The sequence below is a fragment of the Vigna unguiculata genome, chromosome 6 (genome assembly GCF_004118075.2).
Source record: "Vigna unguiculata cultivar IT97K-499-35 chromosome 6, ASM411807v1, whole genome shotgun sequence".
Classification (NCBI taxonomy): domain Eukaryota; kingdom Viridiplantae; phylum Streptophyta; class Magnoliopsida; order Fabales; family Fabaceae; genus Vigna; species Vigna unguiculata.
Window position 1 is genome coordinate 5775739 of NC_040284.1, and position 13298 is coordinate 5789036.

Consider the following 13298-nt stretch of genomic DNA (forward strand, 5'->3'; position numbering starts at 1 on the left):
TTTGTGGTAGTGGACCGTTTTTCTAAAATGGCACATTTTATACCGTGCCACAAAGTAGATGATGCTAGCAACATAGCAAGGTTGTTCTTTAGAGAAGTGGTTCGCCTCCATGGTTTACCCAAAACAATTGTGTCTGATAGGGATGCTAAATTCCTAAGCCATTTTTGGAGGACCTTGTGGTCTAGGCTAGGAACAAAACTTTCTTTCTCTACCTCTTGTCACCCACAAACTGATGGGCAAACTGAGGTATTCAATAGATCCCTTTCCACATTGCTTAGGGTTTTGCTTAAGGGGAATCATAAATCTTGGGATGAGTATCTTCCCCACATTGAATTTGCTTACAATAGAGTGGTCCATAGCACCACCAAACTCTCACCCTTTGAGGTAGTTTATGGTTTTAACCCTCTCACACCATTGGACTTATTACCTCTTCCAACTTCTTTTGATTTTGTTCATAAAGAAGGGGTTTCTAAGTCCAAGTTCATAAAAGATTTTCATGAGAAGGTTAAACACCAAATTCAAGCCCAAGTTGAAAAGATTGCTCATCCTAAAAACAAGGGCAAGAGAGTTCGGTCTTTTAATGAAGGAGATTTAGTTTGGATGCACTTAAGGAAGGAAAGATTTCCTAATATAAGAAAATCCAAACTTAGTCCCCGAGATGATGGTCCATTCCAAATCATCAAGAAGATCAATAATAATGCTTATCAATTGGATCTTCCTCCGGAATATGGTGTGCATCCTACTTTCAACATTACTGATTTGGTTCCTTTTGTAGGTATTTTTGATGAAGAGGGTGACCACCAAGATTTGAGGGCAAATCCTTTTCAAGGGGGAGGGGATGATGTGACCCCAACAAGCCCAAGCTCAAGTGCATCAACAAGCCCAAGCCCACATCAAGGCCCAATCACTAGAAGCATGATGAGAAAGATTCACATGGGCCTCTCACAAGATGATCAAGTCAATCATGGGCTTTTTACATTATTCACATGGGCTAAAGAAATCTCTAAAATATGAGATTATGCATGAAGGAAGTAGTATAGATTTAAATTGGGCCATTGTTTAGGCCTTGTTTTTCTAGAATAAGTCAAACATTGTGTAGTTAAATTGATAAAATTGGGCTTGACTAAGCCCAATAGGAGATTTGGCCATGAGCTACCAAAGGTCAAAGGTAGACTAAGTGGAAGTCAACATTCCTTCCTACACCTCATGGATCATGCATCCCATGGAGCCAAGTCCACACTCCACCCATGTGCCTCCTTCATCCAAAGGCTAAGAGAGTGTCTTCTTTTCCAAGTCTTCATCCAAGGGCTAGGAAGATGCCTCCTTCTCCAAGCCACCATCCAAGGGTGATGATTAAAGCTTCTCCTCCAAGTTTGATCTAAGGGCCAAGAATTAGTCTAGCTTTTAGGCTCACATATAAAAGCCAAAAGTAGACCATTTGTACATTTTAACTCTTGAAATTTCTAATAGAATGTTTGTGTTGAGATCACTCCACTCTTCTATTATTTTGAGAGCACACATGGCTAACCTTCTCCTTCATCTCCTCTAGCCACCTTCCACACCATAGCTTCACTTCTACTCTTCATCTTCACCAAAAACCTCCATTGCCTAGAGCTCTTCTTGCTCTTATCTTCATTTCCGCTGCATTTCATCTTCTTTTTGGTGTCTTCCATGGATCTCCTTCCTCTCCTACACCAAGGACGTCCATCAAGTCTAATCTTGACAAATTGTAAATACACTATGTTAATTTCTTGTTGCACACCAATTATTTGATAAAAATGCAAAAAAGAGTTTCTATTGTGTTTGTGTGAACTTTGTGTCTAATTGAGTCGTGAATTGCGAGAGTTGTCATGCATTGCACAAGTCCCTTGGGAGAGAACGATAAAATATTTATTACTTGCTATGTGTGACCGGTGCACTTACCTTGTTGGTTTTTCATTAACAATCATAAGTGAAACATCTTAAATACATTTACAAGCCTCTAACTACCCATCCAATTGGGGATGATATGCAACACTCATATTCAAAGTGGTGCGACTCAACTTGGAAGGATGTTTTCAAAATTAGCTTGTAAAAATCTTATCACTATCATAGACAATTCTCCTTGAAAAATCTTATCTCTTATCTCTTCTTGCTTCCTAAAAGTGTCAAGGACAAAGTCCACTCCCTAAATCTCTTTTGGAGAGTCTCACGATAGGAGTATTGTAATTAGAGGTGGGATATTATATAAATAAATAAATGAATGAATTTACAGAGGTGAAGTGGAGCACAATTGGTTAGAGCCTTGCTATGGGTGATGGTCAAAGGTTTGATTCCTAATATGTGTATTTGAAGTGTTTATATTTTAAATATTGTTTTTATTTGGGAGTGTTATGGGAGCCCTTGGTATGGCGTGTATTTTATAAATTAATTATAATTCTTTCGGCATGTTTATAAATTATTTTCTGAAATGCATTGAATGTGTGGATGTTATTTTGTGTTGTTGTGGGTGTGGTTGACAAGAAAAATGGGATAATTGACATTTGGTGTTTTGGTTTGGAATTTAGAGGTGGTCAGTTCGAACCTAGGCAAGAGCAAAAAGGTAGAAATATTGGTTTGGTATTTTTGTGTTGCTCTTAGGAAGGTGAAAAGTTGAGGCATATTCATTGTGTTGATTGGTTTGATGCACAAAATGGAATGTTGAAAGGGTAAGTATGGGAATTTTGGTGTATGGTTAAGTATGGTTTTATGTGGTTGAGTGATCTTAGTGTATTACCAAGAAAGGTGGTGTGAAATTTGCAGAATTGTGTATGTTCACATTGTTTTTCATGTTTTTGTGCAAAATAGGGTGTTGGCTTCCAACTGCCAGGCACTGAGTCTTGGGTTATTTGGTGCGTTGGGCGCTAGCTCTCTATCACCAGGCACAAAGCCTCATGTTTATAGGCTTTAGACACCAGGTTCATGGAATTGGGCGCGGCTAACTTTTTCTGGTCTACGCAGTTTTCGTAAAATTGAGTTTCTAGGTTCATTAATCGTTGGATTGAGCTGAAATTTTGGCAATTGGTCCATAACATGTTCTTCAGCTTGAACGGTGTGATATCAATTTAGAGGTGTGTAGTTGGAGATAAATTGTGATAGGTCCTTATTTGTAGTATACTAGATGATTGAACGTGATGGATGAGTTGAAGGATGGTGGATTATGTGATATGACATGGTATAATGATAATGTGTGATTACTTATATAATTATGAGAATCATATGCATATATGTATGGCATGGTGTGATGTAGCATGATATGATGTAGTTGCATGATGTGTTGAGGTATGAAAATCATGTGATAAGATGTTGCATGCATGTGTATACATATGAGTTCTTTGACAACCGTAAAGTCAAGATGGTTCTTTTACCAAGAGGGCTTTGTCAAGTCAACGTAAAAAGGTTTCATCTCGGCATAAGTCTTTGGCATGAGCTTAGCAAGAGTGCTACTACCCAAGGCTTTGTTGAGCAGGTGGAGTTGTTGCTTGTAAGTCTACAGAAAGCAAGGGAATGGAGTTTTCCAAGAGGCGTTGTTGCGGAGGAAAGGTATAGTGGTTAGTTGTGAGAGAAAGGCATACCGTTTGATGTTACTTGGTGGTAATATGCTAATGGCTACATGTTATGGTTTTAAGAACATGTGATAGTGGATGAGTTGTTATATTATGGTTAGGTGAATCGTATATTGATATAGATTTTTATGTGATATGTTATATGGTTAGCTCACCTTTGCATATTTGTGATTGTGGCTTCCACCTACGATGATCGTACAACTTGCGTTATACGGGAGTATATGTTGATGTAGATGCTAGTGGAGATGCATAGCTGTGAGGAGCTCGTGCGAAGGACTTGGGAGTTTTACTTAAATAATTTTGAAATTGTTTTGGATTTCAACGTAATATTTAGAGACTTTGGAAGTTTATTCTCTTTTACAAGGATTTGTAATAAGTTTTATTTAAGGACTTATGTTGGAATGGTTTTATGTGGATTTTAATGGGGCTTTATTTCGAGAATAAAGTTGATTTAAATGAAAAATTTTGTCATTTTTTGAAGTTTCTATTTTGTAGGATGATATCATAGATTTGTTTTGGAATTTTGAAAAAAATTGTGTTTTCACATGGCATCTCGAAAGGGGTGTTACAATTATACAAGTTCCACTTCCCATCACTCTCCTAGAGAGTCTTATGGTGAATTTCACCACTTGTACAACTACGTAGATTTACCTTTCCTACTGCTGTCCAAGAGAGGCTTATGGCTAAAGACCACTCCCAAGCTCTCATACATAGTGTTACACACGAAGTCAACACTCAAGCTCATAACTAGAGACTGATAATGTGCACCACTTTTCATTAAGCTCACCCCACACATTCATAATTCCAAACAACCATGCAAATTACAAAAGAGAACATTGATATTGTTTAACATGGGAAAATCCTTTCATTATTGTTTAACACATACAAGTAAATCAAGCTCTACCATGATCAGATATGGTACAAAGAGAGTCAAATCAAAAGCACAAATAAGTGCTTACAACTACCCAATACATAAAAGCAATGACAATCTTAAATTTGAAGAATAAAGAAACAGAAACCCAAAGAAAGCAATCATATGAGACCGATTTATCTAACCACAAATCTCTAGTTTACAATCCCAATGGTCAAAGTTAAGAAACATAGGTTGCAAATCAGTTATAAAAATTTCAGCCCAATCCAATAGTTAATAAGGCAGGAATCACAATTTCACCAAGGTGGCTCGATGAATATACCAAGAGCACTAACAAAATAGAAACAAGGTAGCACCCAACACCCTAAAATCCAAGAGTTTGATGTGCAGCGGTGTCATGATAGTGAACCCTCATTCTAAAAATGGATAATGGTGTGATAGTTGATCCCAATGTCCATATAAAAATAGAATACGATACACAACATACAATTTATTTAATTGACTAAAGTAAATTGTTTCTCTTTAATATTGTTCAAAAAAATGAGATAGTATGATCCTTAAATATCCAACAACAATACCCAACACCAGTTTATGCAACATCACAAAATTACACCATCTAAATCAAAGCACCTCAAATTAGTCATCAATTCACTAACACTTATATTTTCCATAAATTACTTAGCTTCTTCTAAAACATCCACATTTAGAAAACTTATCTATCAACAAAAACTTTATTCTCATACCTTCATTTAACCACTAATTTCCTTTCTAACATAAAACTAAAAATCTTAAAATTTTAATTACCTCAAAATGTTGCACACTAATTCAATCTTAAAATCCATCCTTTAAACATCATTTTCATATTTAATTATCTCAAATTGTTACACATAAACTAAATCCTAAAATTGATCCTTTAAACATCATATTCACAAGCCCTTTCATAATTTATCAATTTACTTTTGCAATCATTAATATCCAAATAAAATTGCTACCCACTACATACTCAATTAGAGCAATCTCAACTAATTTCCCTTACACAAAGCCCATCAACACAAATCCATATCTCTACGCACATCAAACCAAGAAAACAAGAAAACTATAATATAAGAAAGCAAGATAGTTAGCTCTCCTTACCTAGATATTGAATGTTCACTTCTGCCCTATAAATTTTACTTGAAGCTTCATTGTTCTTATAACTTGTTCCTTATTTATCTTCACAATTATCTCTCGTGTTTCTCTTTAAATATACCCAACAATATTTTCTCTAAAAAATCATGACCCTCACTCACTCTTCTCATATTCATATATTCTCAAAAATAAAAAACTTCCTTTCAGGACATATCTTTGTTAAGTGTTTATTTTAGCATGCTTTTTGTTGTTAAGAGCACTTCTTTCGGGTGTTTGTTTAAATTCATTTTTAGATCTTTTTTTTGTGAAATTCCTAATTTTAGTCTAGTATATCTTCAGTCATTAGTCATGGTGTAGTATAGTCTTACTTTTATTTTGATTTTGGTTTTAGTTGTGTAATTGAAATTTTCAATTTATTAATTTTTAGTGTTGTGATTCATCATGTAGTGAACTTGAGAGAGAGAGAGAGAAAGCTTGAAGAGGTGAAGATAGTTTGGAGAAGTTGAAAATAGTTGTGGCATATTTGGCGATTTAGAGCAATCATAAAAGTTGTGAGAATGGAACTAAAAGTAGACTTGAACCAATTCATATGCTACATAAGGTTGCTAATGAAGAGAAGGAGTTAGACTAATCATTCACGACCTACGCTTAGCGGTGACAGTTGGTAGGAAACTTGAAGAATGACTTTGCTATAGTTAATCCTATGTGGCAGTGGAGGTGACCTGTTATAACATGTTTAAAATTGGCTAGACAACTTGCTTACGAGAAGATGACTTGATACAACCTAGATTGGGAAAGCTTTTCCAAGTGGTTAATCATCTTGCACATCTTTTGGTTCTTGAATTGAAGATGGCGTGTTCTTTACATTTATCTTCGTTAATCCATTTTTGATTTCATTTTTGTAGTTGTTTTTGTTTTTTACTTCATATTCTAGTCTAACCCATGGTGCTTCTTGCTTCTTCTTTTGCTTCCTCCATTAATGGCCCTTCAAGCATGAATTTCGTCTTTCTAGTGTAACATCCCAGTCGGATATTACTAATTTAAGTAATACAAATTTAGAAATATCATGAAAACTTCATTTATTATACTTCGCTTCCCAAAAAACGCAGGAAATTTTAAAACATTTATTAATCAGAAGTTATCCAAAAATCCATAATTTATGAAACTCCAATACAGTATCCAAATTCACATATCAGTAAAACACTGTTTACAAAGTTCATAAAAACAATAATAATAAAACTCCCGTAAAAGCTTTTCCCAGCTAACCCTCTCTCCGATGCTATGCCTCATCAGCACCACCTGCAACATCATCTACTCCCGTGTAACGCATTACACAATTATCGCCAAACACGAGTAGATAGGGTGAGCTCATAAATAGTTAACATATAAGTTAATAAAAAAATCAAGATACACCCATCTATTTTATTATAGTTAATTCTTGGCTAAGACCTTAATCCTCAAGGCTTTTCAACCTTCACAACACACAAATAATTAGCCTCAGATTTAGGGTTTATGATGCTCACACGAACCTGCCCGCTCGTGGTCCTGCCTTTACAAATCTCCTTGCTCGTAGTCCTGCTCTACGAACCTCCTTGCTCGTAGTCCTGTTCTAGGAACCTAACCACCCGTAGTCCAACACACGTGATCCACCAACTACGTACCAACCCGCACGCAACATCTCTCAAGTGTGAGCACGGAACATACGAACCTACCTCGTTCACATCCCCACACGAGAGTAAAAGGATATGAACCTCCCCACTCATATCATCACGTGTTCACCACCATCCATGAACCTACCCGCTCATGGCACAACATCCCCTGATCCAAGTCTCATATCACAGCATGATAACGAAACAAGAAAAGCACACTACGCTACACAAGGTACCTACTCAATTTGGTCTTACGGATTCCAATGCTTCCACGAACCTGCCCGCTCATGGCACAACATCCACTGATCCAAGTCTCACATCACAACATGATAACGAAACAAGAAAAGCACACTACGCTACACAAGCTACATACCCAAGTTGGTCTTACGGATTCCAATGTTTCCACAAACCTGCCCGCTCGTGGTCCAACTCTACGAACCGCCCCGCTCGCAGTCCAACTCTATGGACCTTCCTGCCCGTAGTCCAACACACGTGATCCACCAGCTATGAACCTCTCAACATGCAGCATCTCTCAAGTGTGAGCACGGAACATACGAACCTCCCCACTCGTATCCCCACACGAGAGTATCAGGATATGAACCTCCTCGCTCATATCCCCACGTGCTCATCACCAATCATAAACCTACCCCCTCATGACAACATCAAGGATATCCCAAACCAGGACCAACACAACAAGCCATGCAAAACATATCACAATGCACCTTGCCACTACACCGTCGCTTAACGCAGCCTAAGCACCGCTAGGCGAAATGGCGGTACAGACTGTCTAGTAGTTCCACATCACCGTCGGGCGCCACAACTCACAAGACATCCATGTTTCCTACTATCGCCTGGCGGTCCACTCTACACCGTCAGGCGCTACACCAGTAACGTGACACTACTGGTTTTAGGTACTCTAATTCCTTTCCTAGCATTCAACCATTCAACTCTCAACCATCCAGAAATCAACATACACATTCATATATTCCAAATTACAACATCACAACACATATGCATCTTTCAACTAGAAGCACACATTCCTCTCGTTTATAATTCATATATACTTACCTCTTAAATCAATTCCAACACAGACTTTATTTTCCCTTTCTCATTTTCCCAACCCGTTGCATGCTTACAAGTCACAAACCCCACATAAGACACAATCAAAGCTATATATTTATTCTACATGCCCTCAAAATTCCATTACATTTAAAGTATGATTATCATGTTCCCATACTTTCCCAAAACCCGTCATGATCATGCAACACCCGATCATAGTGATATCCTCAATAGTGACCTTTTTCACACACTTATAACATCATACATTCAAGTTAACATATATAGGTTCATATATTCAACATGTCTCAGAAAGCACTACCCAAACATACTCATCAATCACACATCTATATATTATATGTATATATTCACCAATCAAGGCCATACCAGCACTTAAGCACACTTAATCCTCCATTAATAACCATACTACTAGGGAATTAAAACAACCAATCATGAGTGATGTATATCTCTATCTGTAGTCATCCAACGCCAATCTCCACCGTTCAAAGTGAATAACAACATGTTATAAATGGTCTGTCAAAATTTCACCTAAATCAGACGGTTAACGAATCCGTAAACGCGGTTTTATGAAAACTGTGCAAACGAGAAAAAACTGTGGCGCCTAGCACCCAGAAATCAATAGCTTGGTGCCTAGCGGTATAAAACTTGCGCCCGACGGTTCCTGTTGCGCGAAAAGTACAAAAACAAGGTTTTTGCACAGTATTCGCATCGCCTGGGGTGTCACCCTTTCTGTAAGGTGATTTATCACAAAAAACCAGAATTGGGTTAACTCTCATGCGTCGCCTGGCGGTATATACGAAGTTGCCAGGCGGTTGCTGGAAATTTTCCAGAAATGCGAAAACAACAGGCTTTTAATCATGCAGAACTTCATATTCAAACATTAGAACACGATAATAATCACAGATAATTCATACACGTAAAGGAACTCCCCTAACCTGTTAATCCTTGCTTAATTTGAAGAATCAAGGCTTCTCTTGTGTCACTAATAGTCCCACCTTGGCCTTCTCCCAATGCACTTGATGCTCTTATCAATTCCACACGAAAACTCACCTTCAGACTCTCTTTTCCACTGTCAAATTCGTTTGTCCACTACCCTTTCACGTTTTCCTCTCTTTCTTCTCCAAAAAACTACACTAATTAGACCATTAACTAAGCCTTAATGTTTGTTAATGTTAGGGAAAACGAAAATGCTTTCAATTAGGTGTCAATGATCATTGAAAGACTATTATTGGCTGCCTTCCCAGCCCACTAGGTTTCCCTTCTTGCAGCTAGGGTTTTCTCTACCCTTTCATATTCATGTCAAAAGAAAATTTGGCAAAAAGAAAGTTAAATTCGTTCTTAGCAAGGTTTGAACGTACAACCCCTCAATTACCAAGTCAATGCACAACCAATTCAACCAATTCATGCTTCGTGATAATTCCGATAATTTTAGGATTGCATTATCACTAAGCACATTCACACATAGCATTAAAATAATACACTTATTAAAATAGCATACAATTAGCATACATAAGACTCAAACCCAAGTCCTTTCAACATAACTAAGTACTCTCAACCATTTAAGCTAGTACTTTTCCACATCATAACAAACCACATTAAATATCATAAAGGCTCCCACGACCCACATTTATTAAGTAATTATTTATTTAATTATTTAAATTTCTCGGGTCTTACATTTTTCCCACCTTAAAAGATTTTCGTCCTCAAAAATTGAGCTTACCAGGGAACAAGTGCGGATAGGATTGCCTCTTGAGGTCTTCCATCTCTCAAGTCATCTCCTGGGTTGCCTCGTCCCAAAGAACTTTCACAGACTGGATCTCCTTCCCTTTGAATGGCTTGACTTAAGAATCCAAGATTCTCACTGATCCAACTCCCACTATTAGATCCTTACGTACCTGGACGTCCTCCTCCTCTAACACAGGTGTAAGACTTGCAATGTACTTCCTTAACTGTAAATCCCATATACAAGTTTGCCAAGTGCGATGGTAAAGTGATCTCATAGGCTGTTGGACCTATCCTTCATGTTATCTGATAAGGTACAATGAATTTCTGAGTTTGCTTCCTGAGTTTGATCATTCTTTCATTGCTAGCAATTCGAGTAATCCTGAGAATTGCATGCTCTCCAGCCTAAAACTCCCACGACCTTCTCCTCATATTTGCATACAACTTTTGTCTGTTCTGTGGCGCATTCATCTAGTCTTGGATTACATGAGATTTCTCCGTGGTCTGTTGCAGCAACTCGGTCCAATAATCACCAACTCCCAATCTTGGTATTCACACATCTGTATTTTGCCTCATGTACCACCCAACGCCTCATATAGTCCTATTCTGATCTTCATCAATACTTCACTTAAGTGGTTTAACTCACTAGCTTCTTCTTAGCGACCCACTAAAACTTGCAATCATTATAGGGTTTACACTGAGTCCTTGCCATCAAGTCTTCAATATCTAATCCTTTGCTTCTCTTTCTTCCCATTCCCCGTGAAACCATCCGATTAGAAACTATTGACACCAACTCTTCCTCGGGTACTAATGCCATACAAAACTTCACCACTCCAAAGTGAAATTCTAGTATCTACTTGAAAACGAGTCTAGGACTCTTTCACCATTGAGATCCTTTACGTCTGTTCCTGCAGAGGGACAAATAAGATAAGTTAGGCACGAGCGTCACCTTACTATGTAGTCCGCTATCTCCTTAGTTGGCCTCTTCCCATTCGATACATGCCGGCTTGAACCCAGGAGGGGTTACCTGCAGAAGAATCTCCGAAGCTCAAGTAAGTCAAAGCTCTCAAGAGTCAAATCAGCAATTAATGAATGCGTACCTTTAAATGATGGGGTCCACGTGTATTTATAGACATTAATGACGTTTGACCATTTCATGGGCTGGGCCTTGACTTGGGCTCTAGCTTGGGCCCCAGCTTGGGCCATGAGTGGGCCTGGTCCTAAAGCAGTTTCCAGAGGTGTATTGAAGTGGGTTAGCCTTCTAGGCAAGTAGTCGGTTTTGGCCGGCTACCTGTCTAGATGGCTAGTGCTGGTTGTGTCCGGGTGCTGGATGGTATGTGGTTTTAACGTGTGTACTTATTTACTTGATTGGGCTTGGCTAGGTACAGTACACCAGTCCCCCAGCCTTGTCCGATATGGGTTGTCGGTCAAGGATAACATGTGTTGGTGAACTAGCAAAACCGGCTAGGTGTGATACACCAGTCCCCCAGCCTTTAAGTGTGATGAACAGTGTTAAGGCTATGAAGTGTCAGAAGGTAGGTGAAAAGGCGTCAGGTGGTCACATCGTTAAACTTTTGGCGCCGTCGTTTTTTATGTGTCATACATTTCATAATGATGGTGTCGCTTGGTCTGGGATTCCATTTTGGCGGGAAGAGTTTAAGTCGTTTGGGATCGTGGACTATAAATACAGCTTTGAATGCAGCTGATGGTTTACTTGATTCATTTGCGAGTTTCGAAATCAGAGATCTTGTGCGCAACATCTTGTCCGACTAGTTCCCAAATTCCGCCGACATCTTTCCGTAAAAAATCAAACAGGTATGTCCAGTAGCGATAGTTCATCGTTATCTACGTCTAGTAGTAGTCAGAGTACTAAGTCGGATAGGAGTAGAGGTGACCGGCTCCGTGGAGAGGGTGTGAATGTTGGAGTTGGCACAAGCGGGGTGCCAATGGAAGTAGTGAGGGAGATCCGAGAAGATCCCCCTGAAGAACTGGAGGAAAGCAACTGGCCGGCTAAGGGTGGTTATGCGTGGGTTGCATCTGATGTTCGTGAGCAGTCATCCCTGTTCAGGTGGTCTCGTCTACTGAATTCCTGGCTAAACTGTACACCCGTCATCTCTAGAGTGCCATAGACCGGGTATGCCATGGGCAAGAAGGGGCTACCGAGAAGTTCTTTTACATGTATATGTGCCATTTTTCTCAACTGCATATACGTCTACCTTTCGACGACTTTACCATGGGCGTGTTGCGGGCTTTGAATGTGGTGCCTACTCAACTACACCCTAACAGCTGGGCTTACTTACAGGCTTTCCGCATTCTGTGCGAGTCGCTGTACTTGGAGCCTTCACCTTATGCGTTTTTGTATTTCTATGATACCAGACCCCGGAGGCCGGCTACATGGTTGTCATTGATAAGTCGTCCCAGCATTAGCAGGTTGGATGCATTCTCCCAGTCTTTCAAGCACTTCAAGGATGGATACTTCAAGGTTGTGGTGAAGGAGGGAGGTGAGCAGCATTTCTTGAATGCGGATGGGAGTACAAAGTTCCCTTTCAGTTGGACCAATAACCCTTCGCGTTACAAGGATATGGGGATGGAGGAGTTGTCGTCCGGAGATAAGGAGGTGGTGGGGAAGTTGTTAAGATTTGTGGATAAGTTGCCCACTAAGGGCTTAGTTAGGGTTTATAATTCGGTGCATCTGATTATAGATATTGAAGGTATCTGTTTATTACTTAATCTGTGTTAATGATGCTAAGTTGTTTTGATCCGAGTTGTGATATGTTATTGCAGGACATATGGCGCAGTCTGGCAAGAAGAACTTGGCGCTCTTTCAAGCACTGAGGAAGGAGATGGCCGCCAAGGCCAAGGAGGCTGCGAAAGCTGGTGTTCCCAATCTGCAGGAGTCCGTGGTGGAAGTGCATGTACATGGCGGCACGAAGAGGAGGGCTGAGCTTCCGGCTCGACCTGGGAAGGGTAAGGATGTAAAGAAGATAAGAGCCGCTATCCTTGGGTCAGGTGATGGGGCGGGATCGGCCAGCGGGGAGAAGGCGCCGGAGGCCGGGCTAATCGAGTTGCCGGAGATATCCGTGAGGAAGGATATCTCGATAAACTTGCCTGATACTGTTGTGAACTCCATCGACAATATGGAGGTTGATCATATTGTGAGGACCATGGTTGAATTTGGGAGTAAGGCATTGGTGTTGGGTAGACGTGTGGGGTCCCTTTACAGAAGGGAAGTGAAGGAGGTGGGGGAGCTGCAGGGTAAGTTGGACA